The sequence below is a fragment of the Artibeus jamaicensis genome, unplaced genomic scaffold (genome assembly GCF_021234435.1).
Source record: "Artibeus jamaicensis isolate MK-2021 breed Jamaican fruit bat unplaced genomic scaffold, CSHL_Jam_final contig_924, whole genome shotgun sequence".
Taxonomy (NCBI): domain Eukaryota; kingdom Metazoa; phylum Chordata; class Mammalia; order Chiroptera; family Phyllostomidae; genus Artibeus; species Artibeus jamaicensis.
This window is the reverse complement of record NW_026522015.1, coordinates 795,716-818,306: the sequence shown is the minus strand read 5'-3', so window position 1 is coordinate 818,306 and position 22,591 is coordinate 795,716. Positions and strand designations below refer to the sequence as shown.

The window sequence follows — 22,591 nt, the reverse complement described above, 5'->3', positions numbered from 1 at the left end:
AATTTTTGTTCGTTCTTTCCTCTGCTGCAGGCACCTCCCACAGAGCATTTCCCCTCTACTTATAAAATCTCTTACCATATGATGCAAAGCATCTTCTGTACTCCTTGGCTTCAGAATTTTTTCATATCAGCTGAGATTCCATTGATTGTTCAGGTCACTTGTTGGAAGATCAGCCAAAAATTCTTGCTGGGGGCACAAGCAAGAGGCTTACTTTCACCTCTTAGCCACTATCTTCCCAAAGTCAATACTGTCCTTTAATTTCAACTGACAGGACTTCCCTTCAGGATTTCTTGCAGGGCTAAGTCTAGTAGTAACAAACTCCATTCTTTTCATTTTTCTGAAATGTCTTAATTTCTCTTTTTGCTTTTTAAAGACAGGTTTATTTTGATATAATATTCTTGATTCACAAGTTTTCTTATCTTTTAGCACTCTGAGTATATTGGTCCAATGCCTTTTTATCCTCTAAAGTTTGTGATGAGAACTCTGATAATTCTTTTAAGGATTTCTTATATGTGACAAGTCACTTCTCTCTTGCTACTTTCAAGATTCTCTTTCTCTTTGGCTTTCAGCAGTTTGATTATATGTGTTCGTGTGGGTCTCTTCAAGTTAACCTTATTTTAAGTTCTTTGAGCTTCTTGGATGTTTATATTCATGTCTTTTCTTCAAGTTTGGGGGATCTTTTGGCTATTATTTTTTTGTTTTCTTTTTTATTTAATTATTGTTCAAGCACAGTTTTCTGTCTTTTAATCCCATCCTACCCTGCCCCCCAGTGCTCCCCCCTCCCTCCCATTTCCACCCCTGTTAGTTCTTGTCCATGTGTCCTTTATACTTACTCCTATGAATCCCTCCCCTATGGTCCCTGTCAGCCTGTTCTCTATTTCAGTGTCTTTGGTTATATTTTGCTTGCTTGTTTGTTTTGTTATTTAGGTTCCTGTTAAAGATATTATTTCTTCAAAGAATTTCTCTGCTCCTCTCTATCTCATCTCTACTCCTGTCCTCTCTCTTCTCTGCTGCTCTCTACTCTCCTCTTGTTGGGACTTTCACAATAAGTATGTTAGTCCCCTTGATGGTGTTCCAAATGTTCCCATAGACTCTGCTTACTTTTTCTTCATTTTTCCCTGCTGTTCCTAAAACTAAATAATTTCAATTGTCCTATTTTCATATTTGCTGATTATTTCTCTTGCCTGCTGAAATCCCTCCAGTGAATTTTTCATTTTAGTTTTTGTAATTCTTAGCTATAGAATTTCTTGTTTGCTTTTTTTTTTTTGCAGATTTTCTATCTCTTAATTGATATTTCTACTTCTTTCATTCAATTTTTTGTTAGTGTGTCTGTTTTTGCCTATTGCTACGTCTTTATTTAGTTCTTTGAACATCTTTAAGACAGTTGTTTTAAAGTTTATATCTAGATAGTATGCCATCTGGTTTTTCTCAGGGACAGTTTCTGTTGATTTACTTCCCCCCATTGAATTGGCCATATTTCCTTGTTATTCTTTGTGCTTTTAAATTAAAAACCAGACATGTGAATTTAAGGATGTAGTACCTTTGAAAATCAGATTTTCCCCTTTCTTCAGGTTTTACTGTTTTTTTTTTTTGAAAATTTAGTTTTGTTTTCATTGTTATAGGGCTCTTTCTATGCCAAATATCAGTCCCAGCCTGAGGTGTAAACTTATAATATTCTCAGGTATTTTTTGAGCCTGTGTCTTTGCTTCAGCATATATTAGTGACTTTAATTTCCTCTGCACATATAGTTATTTTTGAATGTTGTAATCTTTAATGCCTCACCCTCAGAAGGGGAAAGAGAGAAAAACTTAAGTTGGGTAAAAAGGGATACTGATCGTGTAAATGCCCTGAAAATGCTTTGACCAGAGGAAGAGGAACTTGCAACAATAGTGGAGAGATTGCAACTATGGCTGCTTCGCTGTGCCTGCACCTCCCTCTGTAGAAGCAGCAGTAATCAGAATACAGATCTCTGATATGTGAAGGGCAGGTTCCTTATTCCCCATCTGAGTTACCTCAAACTTCATTCAAGCTGCTCCAGGAACATGTGCACAGCTTTCTGTCATAGTTCTGGGGGTATGGTGGTAGCTGCTAAGAGTGAAAATGGACAAATATTAACCACAAATTACCATCCAACCCTTCCTTGGAAGTTTTAAGCCTTCAGTAGACTCCGGTTTCCAAAAGTCACGTTATACAAATTCTTCCAGTGCAATTGTTGTCTATGTGGGGAGACATATATCCAGTAGCTTGTTACTCCACCATCTTTCTAGCTTTACTGAAATATTTTTTAAATACTTAAAAATTTTTTATTTTTATTTTATATTATTTTTTTAAATCTTCACCCAAGGATATGTTTATTGATTTGAGAGAGAGAAAAGAGAGAGACAGACAGAGAGATACACTGATGTGAGAGAGAAACATCCATCAGTTGCCTCTCATAGACATCCCAACTGAGAACCAAATCCACAACCTAGGTATGTGCCCTGACGGAGGATCAAACCTGCAACCCTTTGGTGTATGGAACAATGCTCCAACCAACTGAGCCACCTGGCCAGGGTGTTAGTTAAATAATTTTAGGAAGTGGGTTTATTCTGATCATCTTTAATGTGTACATTAAAGATAATTAACCATATATTATTTTAAATAACATTCAATAATAACTCACATGTTTAATTTTAGTTGAATATGTTTCTCCTTTACTATTTTTCCCAAATCTCTTCTTTTTCTTCCCTTGTTTTTTTCTTTTGGCTACCTCAGCTTTTCCCATTTCCCAATATGTCAGCAACCTAGCATGCATCCATTATATGCTCATATAGTCATACATGAATACATGAATACATAGATATGTTTTGTCATTTTTAATTTAAAAAATTGATCATATTGTACAAAGCTATTTGCATCTTTCTTATCTTACTCAGAAGTCATAAAAATTTCATCTACACTATTGTCATAGTTCTAATATATTTGAGTGCATGCTTCTACTAAGAATTTGCACTAAACTTCCTCATACAGAAGTGTTTTTTCTATAGGGATGGCTGCTGAATTTTAATAATTACATAACTTTTTATTAGTTATATTTATGTGGTATCTTCTTTTAAATTTGTCAATGTAATAAAATATATTGATAAACTCCAACAATATGTCAAAATAATAAACTTCAACCAAGTGGGATTTATTTTAAGATTCCAGTGGTTCCATGTAAAAACTTACTTTCTAATATTTGGTATAATGTATACATCTATGTCTATATTAATACATGAGATTCACTTGTATTCATATATTTTTCCATATTGTGTTCATCAGGTTTTAGCTTTAAAGTTATCCTGGGTTCATAAAATTATTAGGAGAGTTTTCATTTTACACTGGCCTGGGGTAATACATATTTTTAAAAACATAATAAATTTTGAAAGCAAAAAAGTAAAATTCATAGATGCCTAAACCAAACACAAAGCTAGAGTGATGAGTAGGAGTTTAAGCTAGAACTGAGTTTCCTAAATAAAGTTGTGGTTTTGCTGAGCCGTCTATTTCAAGGTCCAAGGCTTAGAAGAATTTTACCTTACAAACTTCAGGAACTGTAAGACTCTTATCATCTGCCTTAAGACATTATGGAACTACCTTAAGACATAAGAATGGCTATGGGGCACAAATATATTACCTATATATAAACTTAAGACAAAAAAATTCACAGTAAAATACATTACAACCATTTGACCATAGGGGCTCCCAAAATAAGCAGTCTTTTAGGAACACCTCCAATACCTGTAGAACAACCTCTGCTGGACAGGTAATCAGCCAAAATTAGAAAGCAAATTTGCAAACAAATAACCATGAGGGGGATTCAGAATATGCAACAAACAAGAGAATCAACAATTAAAAACTAGAATTAAAAGATATAGTAATTGAAATTTAGAAAGAGAATGGATAAATTACATAGTAGATGAGACCAACTAAAGATAATTGATAAGTTGTAAGTTTGATCAATAGAAAATATGAAAAAAGGCATTAGTAACCATAGATAGTAGGATAGGAGGCACCAATTTAGGTCTATAAGAAGTTTCGTGAGTAAAGAATAGAAAGGATTCTTACAGTATGTACAAAGGGTTAATGAACTGGAAATTTCTATAATAAAGACAAACACGAATTTTCAGAGTAAAAGAGCATGCTGAAGTCACAAATGCTATACATCAAAACAAATTACAGCTGGACACATTGTATAAAACACACCTGGACTTCTGAGATTAAAAATAATTCTAAAACAAATTTTGATATATGGTTTAACTTCTCCACATACGATGTCCTCAATATCTACATATATTTCTTTCAATAACCACTTTGTTCCTTCCTTGCCTTAATTAAAATATGTTTCTCACCTCAGAGCTTTGTTTCACATCCTAAATGATATGAGTGATCTAGTTTCACAAACATACTTGGAAACTGTTGTCCTTCATTTTTCATTAAAATTCATCCTCTGAGGTTCTGGTATATTAATATACTCTTTTCTACCACTCACTATTGTTGTCATTATACTCCTGGATGTTTTTACCATTAATTTATAAATATTCATGGACAGGAAGTTCAATGAAATAGAAAATTTCAGTAACTCTGACAAATGGTTTCTTAAATTGTATATCTAGTGTGATTATCAACCAACTTCAGTCTTTTTTTAGTCAAAATCATGTCCTTTATCATTTATCTACTAATACTCTATGTTTTGAAAAAGCATATAATTCAGCAGTACCAAACTCCATAATCTATTATATAAACAGTTCTGCTAACATTTTCAACTACCTCAGTTACTAATCCTTTCTCTTCCAAAAACCCAACCCTACATCACTCCAAATGGCTATAAGTGGTAATTACCTAGCTAGATTACTAGGTCGGAGTAGTTAAAAGTAATCCATACAAATTAGAACCCAGTTTAGAGTCTCCATGGTCCTTTGGGCTCTTGATATTATCTGCCATTTCTTCCACATTTTCCAGTTAATTCTTCTAATACTCACAAAAATCACTCTGTACTTCACCACTTTCATCAAGTTTCTTACCCATCATGGCCCTATTCTTCACTCATAGGAAATAGACTCTGAGAATCTGTTGATTAATGTTGAGTACATTAATTGATCTTTGCAATGAAGAACAACACAGACAATAATTATTTCTATTTAAAATGGACTAAGAACTTGACCATCCATATGACTGGCTAAGATTAGATGAGATTTTTTTTTCATCCACTAATCTATTCAATTCTCAGCAGGGGAGGGGGAACTTGTTTGACCAAAATGTAAGAAAGTTGCTACTATCAGCAGATAGTGTAAATAAACAGGCTATACCAGTTTGGATATATATTACCAGACTTAAAAATTTCAGTTTTACTTTCAGGAATCCACTAAAAAAAACTGGAACTGAGGGTTTTCTCTAATTTTATAGTAAAATAGAAATAGACTATAAAAAGCTAAAAACTGAAGTTTCAGTAAAAAATATGTAGTGGGTCTGACAAATGAAATAAGCCAATCAAAAGAGAAAAGAGATTTAGGGAGGTTGATGGGAAACTAGAAAGTGCAGTATCAAGTAAATCAGACAGCAAAATAAATTCCAACAGAAGTCAATGGTATTAACTTCTATGAGAATCAATTAACATGATATTCAAATGGATGAAATGAGCAGACCCATTTGGGAGCTGACATGGAATATGTTGAAAAATTGTGATTCCTGAAAATTGTAAAATAAACATGTTCCTCACCATCTGGTTATACTTCACATGAGGAATATACATATATACTCACTTTTACACATGTTCCCCTTAAGATCAAGAAAAATACAGGGGTGTCTACTTTCACTTGTCTTAGTCAACATAGTACTGGAAATCCTAACCACAACAATCAGACAAGAAAAAAATAAAAGGCATTCATATTAGAAAGGAGAAGTAAAAGTGTCATTATTTGGAGATAACAGGATACTTTATAGAAAAACCCAAAGATTCAACCAAGAAACTATTTAATTCAGCAAAGTAGCAGGCCAAAAAACTAATATCCATAAATCAGTTGCATTTTTATGTGCCAATAATGAACTAACAAAAAGGAAAATTAAAAAAAATAATTCCATTCACAATTGACTCAAAAATAATAAAATACCTAGGGATAAAACTAACCAAGCAGTACAATTATCGTAGTTCAATAACTTGTGCTACAAAAATAAGACACTGAGAAATGAAATTAAAGAAGATATGCTTTTGGTCTTGACATAAAAAATAAACTAACAGTTACCACAGAGGAGAGGAGAGGGATAACATGGAAAAAGCCATTAAGAAACTTGTATAAAAGACACATGGAAGTTAGGTTTGAGGGTGGGATGTGGAGATGGTTGGGGCTGGGAGGGCACAGTGGGATGAAAATGAAGACAACTGTACTTGAACAACAATAAAAAAATCTGACAACTACAGAATTAAAAAAAAACACACACACACACATCCGTCCAGACTTGTTGGAGGATGCAGACACAAAACAGGCTGGTCCCACACCCACATGTGTTGGATAAAAATCCAGGAGGCATATCTCGGGAGCAAGGAGCCCCAGCCCCACACCAAGCCTTCAAGCCCAGCATTCCAGTACCAGGAAGGTAAGTCCCCACAACTTCTGACCACAAAAACCAGTGAGGATTGAGTCAGGGAAGAAAATTCTGGAGCCCCAAGAAGTTCCTCTCAAAGAACCCACACATTGGCTCACCTACTCAGCCTCACTCTCTCTAGACTCCAGCACCAGGGTAGCAGCTTGAAAGGCACTGGTGGTACACAGGGAGAAACTGAAGTGGCTGGCATCAAGGCCAGCAGAAGACATTGTTCCTTTTCTAAAACTTCCCCCACAAAGCCAAAGAGCTGGCAGGCTGGTGCCATATCTGAGACTCCATCAACTTGGCTAACACTGTTTTACCCACTTTGGAGACCCCTGGAGATTCCTCCCCACCCAAATTACGTGCCACCCAAGCTGCTTTTCCATATAAATATCTGGTCTTGGCTCATGCTTCATAACTTCTTAAATCCTATCAAACAAGCAACACCTGGACTCAGTGAGCTCTAGGCCCTGCACTAGCAGCATCCAGCCTAGATTCACAGCTTGGCTTCACCTGGGAATCTCCAAGCTCAGCACAAGTAGCAGCCATATCAGATTGCTTTATAGCTCAGGTGACCCCAGGAAAAACACAGGTGGGGGCTGACTGTGGCCTGCACCACTTGGGAACCCCGAGACCAGTGCATTCAGTGGTCAGTGGACAGCAACAGGGCATGCTGGAGAACCACCACCCTGCCCCTGCACAGCCGATCCTCCATGGAGAGTGGAGGTTGGTAGTAAGTGGTCACAGCCAGTCCTTGCAGCTGACTGGCCTGGGTAAATCCCTCCCATTGGTCTGTCAACAGCAACCAAGGCTCAAGTACAAGAGAAGGGTGTATTTGGCCCACACAAAGGGTGCGCCTCGAGTAACCAGCTTGGGTGATAGGGAGGCTGTGCCACTGGACCCTACAGGACACCTACTACATTAGGCCACACTACCAGGATGTGGAGTCAAAGCAGCTCTACCTAATACATAGAAACTAACACAGGGAGGCTGCCAAAACAAGGAGACAAAGAAACATGGCGCAAATGAAAGAACAGATCAAAACTCAGAAAAAGAGCCAAACAAAATCTATCAGATGCAGAGTTCAAAACACTGATTATAAGGATGCTCAAGGAACTTAGTGAGGGAACCCAGCAGCATAAAAAGAATCCAGTCAGAAATGAAGGATAGACTAATTGAAATAAAGAACAATTTACAGGGAAACAGTAGAGTGGGTGAAGTGGAGAATCAAATCAATGATTTGGAACATAAGGAAGCAAAACAAACAAACAACCTGAACAATCAGAACAACCAGAACAAAGAAGAATCCAAACAAATGAGGATAATATAAGCAGCCTCTGGGACAAATTCAAGAGGTCCAACATTCACATAATAGGGGTGCCAGAAAGAGAATAGAAAGAGCAAGAAATTGAAATCTATTTGAAAAATAATGAAAGAAAGCTTCCCTAATTTGGTGAAGGAAGTAGACATGCAAGTTCAGGAAGCACAAAGTCCCAAACAAGATGGATGCAAAAGAGGCCCAACACACATCATAATTAAAATTACTACAGGGAGTTCCATAAGACTGTCAGCTGATTTCCCAAAGGAAACTTTGCAGGCTAGAAGAGATTGGCAAGAAGTATTCAAAGTCACGAAAAGCAGGGACCTACAGACAAGATTGCTCTGCCCAGCAAAGCTATCATTCAGAATAGAAGGGCAGATAAAAAACTTCCCAGACAAGAAAAAACTGAAGGAGTTCATCATCACCAAACCATTATTATATGAAATGTTAACCCTTATTGAAGAAAAGTCAAAGCTATGAACAATAAAATGTCAAAAGTACATACCCGTGAACAATTGAATCTAAAAAACGAACAAGAAGAACAGAGACAGAATCATGGATACAGAGAGTGTTTTGATGGTGGCTAGATGGGATTTGGGTGTGGGGAATGGATGAAGAGGTGAGGGCATTGAAAAGTAGAAATAGGTAGTTACAGAACAGCCATGCGGATATAAAGTACAGTATAGGAAATAAAGTAGATAAAGAACTTGTACACATGGCCCATGGTCATGAACAATGGTGGGAGGATTGCCTGAAGGAGTGGGGTCATGCTTGTAGGAGGGAGGCAAAGGGAGAAAATCAGGCCAACTGTAATACCATAGTCAATAAAATATAATTTAAAAAAGGAACGGGACAATATTCTTTAATAATAAAGAGAGATTTTCTACCTTCATATTTCCTAAGAAGATATTCATAAAGATTCAGTTTTTTTCTTTTGTAATCATTGCTAATCAGTTTGAGACCTTTAGTGGAATATTCTTATCATTTACTTTTTGGTTTTCTCTCCTTAGCATTTCAAGATCAAGAAAAAAAGACTTAAAAGAAAAGAGATAATTTTTAATGCTAAAATTAATGATCTCAGTCTCAGGGACCCAAATGGTGATATGAGTCAAGCTCTTTTCATGATTTGAAATGGAGTCAGAGCTTAACCAGAGATTATTTGACTGAAAACAAAAGTCACTTTGTAAGTGTTCTATCAAGTATTTTCTGTCTGTGAAAAATCTAATGAATATACACAAGATACAAGAATAGGGAGGTGTTTACACTTTATTCCATGAGGCTATGCATTGAAAAAAACATCATTTGGAGTTGTATGTGGGTTATTAGATCCACATACAACTCCAAAGTTTATAAAGTTCTTATAAACTTTATAAGAACTCATGAATGCCATGCTTGGATTACTTATTTAAATGATGATTAAAAGCCTTTACATTCATTAAAAACATAGTCCATGCAGTCTGTGCAGCAATTCAGTGTGCCATAAGGGGCAGCACACAAAACATTCACTTGGCTACTGTTCTCCTCCCTCTCATTGTGGTGTGGCTTACGGTCCCTTTTTATTCTTTTCTTTTGGCTATTTCAGCAACAGATGAAACCACTGAAGCCACTCAGCAGACAAACATACCAGCTCATGAGCCAGAGGACAATTTCCCTTTCCCAGCAGCAGCTCAGGGCCCAGATGCCCTTTATAGGAGCAGCCCACTTCACAAATAGTTCTTTTATTGATAGTATACAGCAAAATAAAACCATGAAAGGTTGCCTAGTGAAAAACCTGAGATCAAAATTTTAGACCTAGCTCTCACTTGATTTTAAAGTGAATACAAGATAATTTAAAAAACATTTAATCTTTATTGTATTATTTTCATTGTCATTTAGTCCCCTTATACCCCTCTCCCTGGCAATCACCACATAGTGTCCAATCCCATGAGTCCTTTTTCCTTTTTGCTCAGTATCTCCATTCCCTAACCCTCTCCCCCACAATTAGCTGTCATTTGCTCACCATCTATGAGTCCGTCTCTGTTTTGCTTGTTAGTTCAGTTTGTTCATTAGATTCCACATATGAGTGAAATCATGTGGTATTTGTCTTACTCTGACTGGCTTATTACACTTAGCATAACATTCTCTAGGTTCATCTGTACTATTACAAAAGGTAAACTTTTCTACTTTTTTACAGCAAAGTAGTATTTCATTGTGTAAATGTCCCATAGTTGTTTTATTCATTCATCTTCTTGAATACTTGGACTGCTTCCATATCTTGTCTATTGTGAACAATGCCACAATGAACATGGGGGTACTCATGTTATTTCAACTTAGTGTTTTGAGTTCCTTCAGAAATATCCCCAGAGTGGAATTTCTGGGTTAAAAGGGAGATCCATTTATATTTTTTTCAGGTATCTACATATTGCTTCCCACAGTGGCTGAGCAAGTCTGCATTCCTATCAACAATGCAAAAAAGTCCCCCTTCATCCACATCCTCACCAGCACTTGTTTGTTGATTTATTGATGACTGCCATTCCAACAGGTGTGAGCTAGTATCTCACTATGGTTTTAATTTCCATTTCTCTGATGGTTAGTGACCTTGAGCATGTTTTCATATGTCTATTGGTTATCTGTATGTTCTCTTTGGAGAAGTGTTTATTCAGGTCCTTTGCCCATTTTTTAATTGTGTTTTTTGTTTATTTGATGTTGAGGTTTTCAAGTACTTTATAAATTTTGGATATTAATACCTTATCAGATGCATTGGCTAATATGTTCTCCCATTCTTTGGGTTGTCTTTTTATTTTGTCAATGATTTTCTTTGCTGTGAAAAAACTTTCTAGTTTGATGTAGTCCCATTTGTTTATTTTTTCTTCTGTTTCCCTTGCCTGCAGAGATATATCTGATAAAAAAATTGCTGCAAGCAATGTTTGAGATTTTTCTGCCTATGTTTTCTTCTAGAATTTTTATTGTTTGGGTCTAACATTTAAGTCTTTAATCCATTTTGAATTTATTCTTGTTTGTGATATAAGAAGGTGGTCTAGTTTCATTTTTCTGCACAGATCCATCCAACTTTCCCAATACCATTAAATTGAATAAACTATCTTTAGCCCATTTTATGTGCTTGCTTCCTCTGTCAAATATTAATTGACTATAAAGCCATGGGTTTATTTCTGTGCCGTCTATTCTGCTCTATTGATCTATGTGTCTGTTTTTATGCCAGTAGCAGGTTGTTTTGATTATTATGGCCTTGTAGTATAGTCTGATATTAGGTGGTATGATTACTGCAATTTTGCTTTTCTTTCTCAGGATTACTGTTGACATGTGGGGTCTTTTGTGGTTCCATATAAGTTTTTGAAATATTTGTTTTAGTTCTGTAAAATACATAATTGAAATCTTGATAGAAATTCGAGTGGAATCTATGGATTGCTTTAGGTAGTAAGGATATTTTAATGATGTTAATTATTTCTACCCATGAACATGGTATGTGCTTCCACATATTTGTATCTTCTTCTTTTATATATTTTTAAATTATATTTTATTGATTATGTTATTAGAGTTGTCCTGATTTTCCTCCTTTTGCCCTCATTCACCTAGCACACCTACTCTCTTAGGCAATCTCCCCACCATTGTTCATGTCCATGAGTCATGTGTATAAGTTCTTTGGCTACTCCATTTCCTATACTGTACTTTACATTCTCATGGATATTCTGTAACTACCTATTTGCACTTTTTTTTTTTTGCCAATCAGGGAATGTCTAATATCTGAGAAGTTACATCCTTTCAGGAGAAGGAGGAGGTGATTAGGAGAGTCACCCTGATCCTCTTCTCTTACAACTGAGAGGAGGCAGGACAGAGGCCTGTCCACAGGAGAAAAATAGCACCCACCTGGCTTCCTGGTGCCCTACCTATCATGCCACTAACAATGTCCACAAACCTTGACTGTGGGGGGGGTACTCAGGGCAGCAGCTATGCCCACATCTGGAAGGCCAGGCCATTCCCTCAGGGTGTCTTGATTGCTCATTTCCCTATGTCCTTCCTTGGTTGCAATTTCTTCTAAGATCTTGTGTATCCCTTAATGAGCCTGGTGCATCATGTCTCTGGGTTCACCACATTGCAGATAACGCTCTGCCGGGCATCATACTCCTCCTTAGTTATGGGCTTCATGGCTTTGATATGAAACTTCTGTTCATTTGTCATGACTGGCCAACATCCTCCTCCCCTGCGAAACTGTGCCACCAGTGAGAGGTCTGGCAGAGCCACAGGCTGCTGCACTTTGATCTTCTCCTTGTTGTTCTTCTTCAACTTCTTCCTTTTTAATTGGTTTTTTTTTTGTCCTGTTTCCCCCACTTCTTCTGCCCATTCCTGGAGGAAGAGGGGGAGGAGCTGGACCATGGTCTCCTCTGGGCCTAGTGTTTGTTTCTCTCATCCACCCCAGTGGAAGTGTGCTGGCCTTGCAGCCTTGGAATCTAGAATCCAAACACCTCCTCTGGACATCCTTACTGCTCTTCTTCTTTCTCTTTTCCCACCCTTGCCCCCAAGACTGGTTATGACTCCCAGAGCACTTGGGAGAACCAGAGTGAGCCAACCCCACCAACACATATTCGTGGAAAAAAACAGCTACAAGATGACTTTCCTATTTCTACTTTTCAATGCCCTCACCTCTTCATCCATTCCCCCACACCCAAATCCCATCTAGCCACCATCAAAACACTCTCTGTATCCATGATTCTGTCTCTGTTCTTCTTGTTTGTTTTTTAGATTCAATTGTTCACGGGTATGTACTTTTGACATTTTATTGTTCATAGCTTTGACTTTTTCTTCAATAAGGGTTAACATTTCATATAATAATGGTTTGGTGATGATGAACTCCTTCAGTTTTTTCTTGTCTGGGAAGTTTTTTATCTGCCCTTCTATTCTGAATGATAGCTTTGCTGGGCAGAGCAATCTTGTCTGTAGGTCCCTGCTTTTCGTGACTTTGAATACTTCTTGCCAATCTCTTCTAGCCTGCAAAGTTTCCTTTGGGAAATCAGCTGACAGTCTTATGGGAACTCCCCTGTAGTAATTTTAATTATGATGTGTGTTGGGCCTCTTTGCATCCATCTTGTTTGGGACTTTGTGCTTCCTGAACTTGCATGTCTACTTCCTTCACCAAATTAGGGAAGCTTTCTTTCATTATTTTTCAAATAGATTTCCAATTTCTTGCTCTTTCTATTCTCTTTCTGGCACCCCTATTATGTGAATGTTGGACCTCTTGAATTTGTCCCAGAGGCTGCTTATATTATCCTCATTTGTTTGGATTCTTCTTTGTTCTGGTTGTTCTGATTGTTCAGGTTGTTTGTTTGTTTTGCTTCCTTATGTTCCAAATCATTGATTTGATTCTCCACTTCACCCACTCTACTGTTTCCCTGTAAGTTGTTCTTTATTTCAATTAGTCTATCCTTCATTTCTGACTGGATTCTTTTTATGCTGCTGGGTTCCTCACTAAGTTCCTTGAGCATCCTTATAATCAGTGCTTTGAACTCTGCATCTGATAGATTTTGTTTGGCTCTTTTTCTGAGTTTTGATCTGTTCTTTCATTTGCGCCATGTTTCTTTGTCTCCTTGTTTTGGCAGCCTCCCTGTGTTAGTTTCTATGTATTAGGTAGAGCTGCTTTGACTCCACATCCTGGTAGTGTGGCCTAATGTAGTAGGTGTCCTGTAGGGTCCAGTGGCACAGCCTCCCCTATCACCCAAGCTGGTTACTCGAGGTGCACCCTTTGTGTGGGCCAAATACACCCTTCTCTTGTACTTGAGCCTTGGTTGCTGTTGACAGACCAATGGGAGGGATTTACCCAGGCCAGTCAGCTGCAAGGACTGGCTGTGACCACTTACTACCAACCTCCACTCTCCATGGAGGATCAGCTGTGCAGGGGCAGGGTGGTGGTTCTCCAGCATGCCCTGTTGCTGTCCACTGAATGCACTGGTCTCGGGGTTCCCAAGTGGTGCAGGCCACAGTCAGCCCCCACCTGTGTTTTTCCTGGGGTCACCTGAGCTATAAAGCAATCTGATATGGCTGCTACTTGTGCTGAGCTTGGAGATTCCCAGGTGAAGCCAAGCTGTGAATCTAGGCTGGATGCTGCTAGTGCAGAGCCTAGAGCTCACTGAGGCCCGGTGTTGCTTGTTTGATAGGATTTAAGAAGTTATGAAGCATGAGCCAAGACCAGATATTTATATGGAAAAGCAGCTTGGGTGGCACGTAATTTGGGTGGGGAGGAATCTCTAGGGGTCTCCAAAATGGGTAAAACAGTGTTAGCCAAGTTGATGGAGTCTCAGATATGGCACCAGCCTGCCAGCTCTTTGGCTTTGTGGGAGAAGTTTTAGAAAAGGAACAATGTCTTCTGCTGGCCTTGATGCCAGCCACTTCAGTTTCTCCCTGTGTACCACCAGTGCCTTTCAAGCTGCTACCCTGGTGCTGGAGTCTAGAGAGAGTAAGGCTGAGTAGGTGAGCCAATGTGTGGGTTCTTTGAGAGGAAATTCTTGGGGCTCCAGAATTTTCTTCCCTGACTCAACCCTCACTGGTTTTTGCAATCAGAAGTTGTGGGGACTTACCTTCCTGGTACTGGAATGCTGGGCTTGAAGGCTTGGTGTGGGGCTGGGGCTCCTTGCTCCTGAGATATGCCTCCTGAATTTGTATCCAACACATGTGGGTGTGGGACCAGCCTGTTTCGTGTCTGCATCCTCCGACGAGTCTGGATGGATGCGGTTTTCTTTTTAATTCTGTAGTGGTCAGATTTCCATTAAATTTGATTCTGAGTGATGGTTGTTATATATTTTAGTTGTAATTTTTATGTGGTTGTGAGAAGAGGTGATGGGACTTCCACCAAGATGGAGGTATAGGTGGGTGTGCCGTGCCTTCTCACACAAACAAGTTTAGGGACAACTAAATATTAGCAACAGAAATCACAGCCAGAACACGGAAAATTGAACTTTTCGGAAGTCCGTTAACAACAAATTCTTCAGCCTGACCGGTAAGGGGTGAAACCAGTGGCTGGTGGAGCGGGGTTGCACAGGAGGACTCGGTCAGACGGGCTCAGGCGCGGAATCCAGATGCGGAATCCAGGGGCAGGGTTGGACCTAGTGAGCGACTGAGCGAGTGACCAGGCGAGCGACCGCGGAGGAGACAGTGGGGAAGCGGTGCTGCGTGTTGACTGTGGTCGCCTATTTGTGCACGAGCGGACAGGCGAGGGAGTGGGCGGTTGGACCGGGGCCCAGCGTCCCCGTGGCAAGCGGCAGTAGAGAGCGCCACCATTTCCCCGCTCTGACCACACCCCCACATAGAGGGTCACAACCCAGCGACCTGGGAGTCCAAGGTGCCACTTCTCACACCTAAAGGGCCAGAACAGACCAAAAATGTCGCAAATTCTCAAAGTCCCTGAGCCCATAGACCTAAGCGATGAAGAAATAGCAAAACTCTCAGATGAACAGTTTAAAACACTGGTCATCAGGATCCTCACAGAACTGGTTGATTATAGCCAAAAATTACACAAACATATGAAGGTGAAACTAATTGAAATGAATGGAATTGCACAGGAAACCAATAGCGATGAAAAGGAAACTGGGACTCAAATCAATGGAGTGGACCAGAAGAAAGCAAATAATGGCCAAACAGAAAAGAGTCAGGAAGCAAGAATTCAAAGAAATGAGGAGAGTCTTAGGAACCTCCAGGACATCTTTAAACGCTCCAACAACTCAATTATAGGGGTACCAGAAAGGGGAAAGGAACAGCCACCAGTGGAAAACTTATTTGAACAAATAATAAAGGAAAATTTCCCCAATCTGGCAAAGGAAATAGACCTCCAGGAAATCCAGGAAGCTCAGAGAGTCCCAAAGAAGTTGGACCCAAGAAGAAACACACCAAGGCACATCATAATTACATTAGCCAAAATTAAAATGAAGGAGAGAATCCCAGAAGCAGCAAGAGATAAGGGGACAGTCACCTACAAAGGAGTCCCCATCAGACTGTCAGCAGATTTCTCAAAAGAGACCTTACAGGCAAGAAGGGGCTGGAAAGAGGTATTCCAAGTCATGAAATCCAAAGACCTACAACCAAGATTGCTCTATCCAGCAAAACTTTCATTTAGAATGGAAGGACAGATAAGGTGATTCTCAGATAAGATCAAATTCAAGGAGTTCATCATCACCAAGCCCTTATTATATGAAATGTTAAAGGGACTTACCTAACAAAAAGAAGTTAAAGAAACATGAACAGTGAAAGGACAACAAACTCACAGTTATTAACAACCACACCTAAAACGAAAGCAAACTAAAAGGACAGCTAGATCAGGAGTGGAAACATAGAAATGAAGATCTCAAGGAGGGTTAGCAACAGGGGGAGTGGGAGGAGGAGAAGGGGGGAGAAGGTACAGAAAATAAGTAGCATAGACAGTAGATAGAAAATAGATGGGGGGGCAAGAATAGCATGGGAAATATAGAATCTAAAGGACTTGAGACACATGGTCATAAACTAAAGGGGGTTAATGGTTGGGATGGGGGGGTAGGGTGGAGGGGAATGAAGGGGGGAATAGAATGACTGTAACAGCATAATCAATTAAAAAAATAAAAAAATAATAAAAAAAGAAGAGGTGAGCCATGACTTTCTACCACTATCTTCCCAAATCTTTTGAATGAAAATAAGAATCTGAAATTTTAATTTTTTATAGACTTATTAATTATTCTCATAGAATGTTATCTTAAGGAGCTAGTAAGACAATTATCCACATATCTAGGTGTAAGGATAGTTGTTGTAATATAGCTTATAGTGTAAAACTTTAAACAACCTAATGTTCAATAGTGATCAAATTGTATTGATTCTCGAAATGTTTTATATTTTATTAGTCCTTTAAAATGTGTGAAAACATTTTTTACATAAAGACACATTATATGTTTTTTTCTCACTAACATTTCATTATGAAGAATTTTGAAACAGAAGAGTTGAAGAAATTGTACAGCGAACATTTACATACCTCCTACTTAATGCCGTAATTGATATTTTACTATATTGGTTCTATTTATCTATCCATTTATCTATCTCTGTCTCCATTTATCTTTTTAATTTGTTTTTTAAAGATTTTATTCATTTATATTTAGAGGGGAAAGGAAGGAGAGAAGGAGAGAAATATCAATGTATGGTTCCCTCTCGTGCCTCTTCTGCTGGGAACTGGCCTGCAACCCAGGCATGTGCCCTGACTGGGAATCGAACCACAATCCCTTAGTTCACAGGCCTGTGTTCAATCCACTGAGCTACACCAGGCAGGGCTATTTGTTTTTTTTGAATTTATTTTTTTATTGATTATGCCATTACGGTTGTTTTATTCCCCCCTTCATTCCCCTTCACCCTACCTCCCCATCCCCACCATTACCCCCCCTTTAGTTTATGACCATGTGTCTCAAGTCCTTTAGATTCTATATTTCCCATATTATTCTTGCCCCCATCTATTTTCTATCTACTGTCTATGCTACTTATTTTCTGTACCTTCTCCCTCTTCTCCTCCTCCCACTCCCCTGTTGCTAACCCTCCTTGAGATCTTCATTTCTATGTTTCTGCTCCTGATCTAGCTGTCCTTTTAGTTTGCTTTCGTTTTAAGTGTGGTTGTTAATAACTGTGAGTTTGCTGTCCTTTCACTATTTATGTTTTTTTAACTTCTTTTTGTTAGGTAAGTCCCTTTAACATTTCATATAATAAGGGCTTGGTGATGATGAACTCCTTGAATTTGATCTTATCTGAGAATCACCTTATCTGTCCTTCCATTCTAAATGAAAGTTTTGCTGGATAGAGCAATCTTGGTTGTAGGTCTTTGGATTTCATGACTTGGAATACCTCTTTCCAGCCCCTTCTTGCCTGTAAGGTCTCTTTTGAGAAATCTGCTGACAGTCTGATGGGAACTCCTTTGTAGGTGACTGTCCCCTTATCTCTTGCTGCTTCTAGGATTCTCTACTTCATTTTAATTTTGGCTAATGTAATTATGATGTGCCTTGGTGTATTTCTTCTTGGGTCCAACTTCTTTGGGACTCTCTGAGCTTCCTGGATTTCCTGGAGGTCTATATCCTTTGCCAGATTGGGGAAATTCTCTTATTATTTGTTCAAATAAGTTTTCCACTGGTGGCTGTTCCTTTCCCCCTTCTGGTACCCCTATAATTGAGTTGTTGGAGCATTTAAAGATGTCCTGGAGGTTCCTAAGACTCTCCTCATTTCTTTGAATTCTTGCTTCCTGACTCTTTTCTGTTTGGCCATTATTTGCTTTCTTCTGGTCCACTCCATTGATTTGAGTCCCAGTTTCCTTTTCATCGCTATTGGTTTCCTGTGCAATTCCATTCATTTCAATTAGTTTCACCTTCATATGTTTGTGTAATTTTTGGCTATAATCAACCAGTTCTGTGAGGATCCTGATCACCAGTGTTTTAAACTGTTCATCTGAGAGTTTTGCTATTTCTTCATTGCTTAGATTTATAGGCTCTGGGGCTTTGAGATCTTCTTGAGCCATTTTTGGTCTGTTCGTGCCCTTTAAGTGTGAGGAGCAGAGCCTTGGACTCCCAGGTCACTGGTTTGTGATGCTGTATTTGGGGGTGTGGTCAGAGTGGGGAATTGGCGGCCCCCTCTGCTGTTTTGCGCCACTAGGTGATGAGCAGAGCCTTAGGTGGTTCACCAGGGCCGGGCCACTCAGAGTCGCTGGGTTATGACGTTGTATGTGGAGGTGGGGTCAGAGCGGGGAAATGATTGTGCCCTCCACTGTGGCTTGCCTCGGGGACCCGCTGGGTCCCGGTCCAATTGTCCACTCTCTTGCTTGTCTATCCACGCACAAATGCCTGACCACAGTCAACCCGCAGCCCTGCTCCCTCGCTGTTTCCCCGCGGTCGCTGGGTCTCTCACTAGGTCCAGCCCTGTGCCTGGATTCCGCGCACCTGAGTCCATCTGACTGAGTTTTTCTGTGCAACCCCGATCCACCAGCTGCTGGTTTCACCCCTTACCGGTCAGGCTGAAGAATTTGTTGTTAACACACTTCCGAAAAGTTCAATTTTCTGTGTTCTGGCTGTGTTTTCTGTTGCTAATATTAAGTTGTCTCTAAACTTGTTTGTGTGAGAAGGCATGGCATCTCCACCTATGCCTCCATCTTGGCAGAAGGCAGGGCTATTTGTTTTTAAGACATTTTTAATTAACTGATTTTAAAAAGAGAGAGGTAGGAGGAAAGAGATAGACACATTGATTTGTTTCACATTTGTTGTTTCTTTTATGGGACCTGACCAGCTGATCTAATCTGCACCCTTCATGTATTGAGATGTTGCTCTAACCAACCAAGATACTTGGCCAGGGCTCCATGTATCTTTTTAAAAAGTGCATTTCAAAATAAGATGCAGACATTAGTTCACTTACCCTAAATACTTTAGCATGCATATTATTAATTAAAAGTATTTGTTGTTCTTTCCTTATGTAAAATTTACATATAATAAAATGTAAAAGTCTTAAGTGGACCATTTGATGAGTTTTGACACATGCATACACCTATGTAACCAAAACCCCTGTCAAAATATTGAACATTATAGCCTCCCCAGGAAGTTCAGTTTTTCATATTCTCACTACTTGCCTCATTCTTCCAAAGCAACTTTACTGATTTCTTTCCATGATAGATAAGCTTTATCTGCTATAGATCATCATATTAATGGACTCATACAATAGGTACTGTTTTGGGTAATGCATTGAGTTCTAACACATCTCCTTTCCTGAAATCAATGTGAAGAACAGAATGTGACTGTTTAGCTGGAAGAGCCACAACATGATTATCTCCCCACAGAAAGAAGTTTGGTTACTGTAAAGCGACCAAAGTGCCTTCTGTGGAGAAACAGCTTGTAAAAAAACTCCTCTCTAAACAAAGACTTAGACTGGAGTCCTGTGCTTGGATTAGAAAGCCACCTCATAAAATTCCCCAAAGTTATTTTTTCTCTACAAGATTATGGACTAAGCTTTTGTTGTTTGCTATGGTTGAATTTAAAAATGAAACATTTTACTAAAGGTGATTGAGAATAAAGAGTGCCAAGGGAAAGAGAAAACCTGAGTTGTGTAACATGATAAAAAATATTGCTAACTAAATACATTACATCATATCATGTTTAAAACCATGAGAGGTACATTGGGTAACCTTTCGTTTCACTGGTGACTTCACAAAAATCATGAAAAGTGGTAGCTTAGAACTCTTGTACCTCTATCCATAAACTAAAACTCTCCCAGCTGTAGGACCTTCAATTATGTTATTTTACTACTTAAAACATTTTTTAAAGTTATATCTTAATTCTAGGCTTGGTGAGATTTGTTTGTCATGAAAGACAAAAGGCAAAGAAGTCATTTGAAATAAACAATTACATCAATGGTCTTCAGGAGGATTCCAAGAAGAGCAAAGAGTATCTGACTTTTTGTGCTCAAGCCTTTTAGTTCTTGAAAAATAGAACATGAGGCTGAAGAGCCAGTCCTGACTTTTTCCTCTCCCTACTCTTATATAGAATCAAGGGTACATGATTATTGGTACAGAAGGTAGAGAACCAAGACTTTCCTACTTTTGACTTGAGAGGGTCACTTGAGAGCCAGCAGATACCATGGTTCCATGGCTACAGATGTCTCTCTGCATTTATCTCTCATTATGCAAAAAGATTCTAGTAAAGTCTTTAGCTGACCCACCATGTGACAGCCTCGGAGAGCAGCCCATTTGGCCACAGGAGGACCATGGCATCCTGTAGTTCCAGGGGCCTGGTATAAAGAGATCACTTGGCAGAGTAGGCAGAGCTCTGGATGTGGAGTCAAAAGATGAATTTAATCCTGGCCCTACCCAAGGAACCATAACACTCTGTGTGTTAGTTTCCTAATATGGGTGGAACATGTATCAAATAAAATATTTATCATATTAAAGCTTTTCCCATATATATAAGTTTTAACAACTCCAATTTAATTTATTCATATTTTCCATTAAGCTCTCATGTTTTTTTTATACTTCTTGCTAGTCACTGATGGCTATATAAAGACAATTTAATGATTTAATGATTGAAAATTTAGACTCTAGGGTAGACAACCAATTTGAATTTTAGCTTCACCATTGATTATCTACAAGAGATTGGGAAGTTATTTAATCTCTCTGCTCAGTTTTCTCCTCTGTAAAATGAAGATGATAAAAGTACCTTCCTCATAGAGTTATTATGAATATTAAATGAGTTAATGTACAGTATGTAAAGCACTTAAAACAGCTCATGGCCCACAAGTACTATATATTTGGCTATTGGTATTATTAGACATGATATTTGCTTCAAGACAGGAGTAATTACAGAGATGTAAATAATCATGTGTCCTCCAGTTTCTATTTTGATAACTACATGAGGACAAACAAAGTCGTGGCCAATTTGTATATGAGCTAGAAAGTTTAAAGTAATTAAATTGACATCAGAATGAACCAACCAGCCAAGAATAGCTATGTATGCCACTAAAAGAAATGTAAAGAAGCTATTAGCCTGGCCAGGCTTTCCAGATCTGGGCTGATGCAATGTCCTGTGATGACATTTGATGAACCAAGACTACAGAGTTCTTAAATGGATTCTTTTGACTCTATCAGCCACCACAAGTAGCAACCCGAGGGTGGTAGGCTGGGGAGAAGTCACAGGGAAAGGGCTGTAGGCTCTTCATGGTTAACTCAGAGGCCAACTTCTCTGGCCCAGTCTGGGTGCCTCTATAATCTTTTCTGTCCTCAGAAGCACAGCAATCTGTATTGACCTTTTCTATTGTACTTCCCTATTATTTTTCCCAGATTTTTTTCTTCTGGGGGAGAGATTAAGAGGAGCAAAAGAATTGCACAACTTTTCCCCTTTCTGCCTTCACTAAAATTATACTGATGTACCAGCCACAAATCACCAGCAATTCAAAAACAGGAGTCTGCCAGGAGTCAATTGCTGGGATAGGGAACACACACTAGGACCAGTTGGAGAAGGCAAGGCAAGATCAAAACAGCAAACCAGAGTCAGAGACCAGCTGTCAAAGAGCTGCCTGGTGATGAACACTTGACAAAAAAGAAAAAAGAAAAAAGAAACCAGCTGATGTAAGAAGCAAAAGGTGAAGGTGGCAGTGGAGGAATTATTGAATTATTTCTAGGTAATAGTTTAAAAATAGAATCATATTTTAAAAAATAGAACTAGGTGCCCTGGCTGGTGTAGCTCAGTGGATTGAGCACTGGCCTATGAACCAAAGGATCGTGGTTCGATTCCTCGTCAGGGCCCATGCCTAGGTTGCAGGCCAGTTCCCAGTAGAAGATGCACAAGAGGCATCCATACATTGATGTTTCTTTCCCTCTCTTCTTCCCTTCCCCTCTAGAGATAAATAAACAAAATCTTTAAAAAATAGAATTAGGATGCATTCCCAGTAAGCCTATGGGACTTCTTAAATATACAAATTAGTTGGGTTTGAAAAAAATTCTTTTACACTACTTACTTTTGGGAAGAAATTTATAAATTCCCAAGAAAAAAACTAGCCAGTATACTGCAAGGAATGAAAAACTGTCAGTTTTTTTTAACCTAAATGCAACCATTTATGAAACAGATGGTCCATGTATAAAAGCCCAAAGAAGATAGAGTCAAGCAGCATGATGATAGGGGTGGCCTGTCTGGAGGCAAGATGAAAGGCCCTCCC

General features: G+C 38.8%; 1 pseudogene; it reads right to left on the bottom strand.

Annotated features, from left to right (window-relative positions):
• Positions 1-11,854: 11,854 nt before the first annotated feature.
• LOC128625762 (ADP-ribosylation factor-like protein 6-interacting protein 4) lies at positions 11,855-14,581 on the bottom strand (annotated as a pseudogene).
• Positions 14,582-22,591: the final 8,010 nt, after the last annotated feature.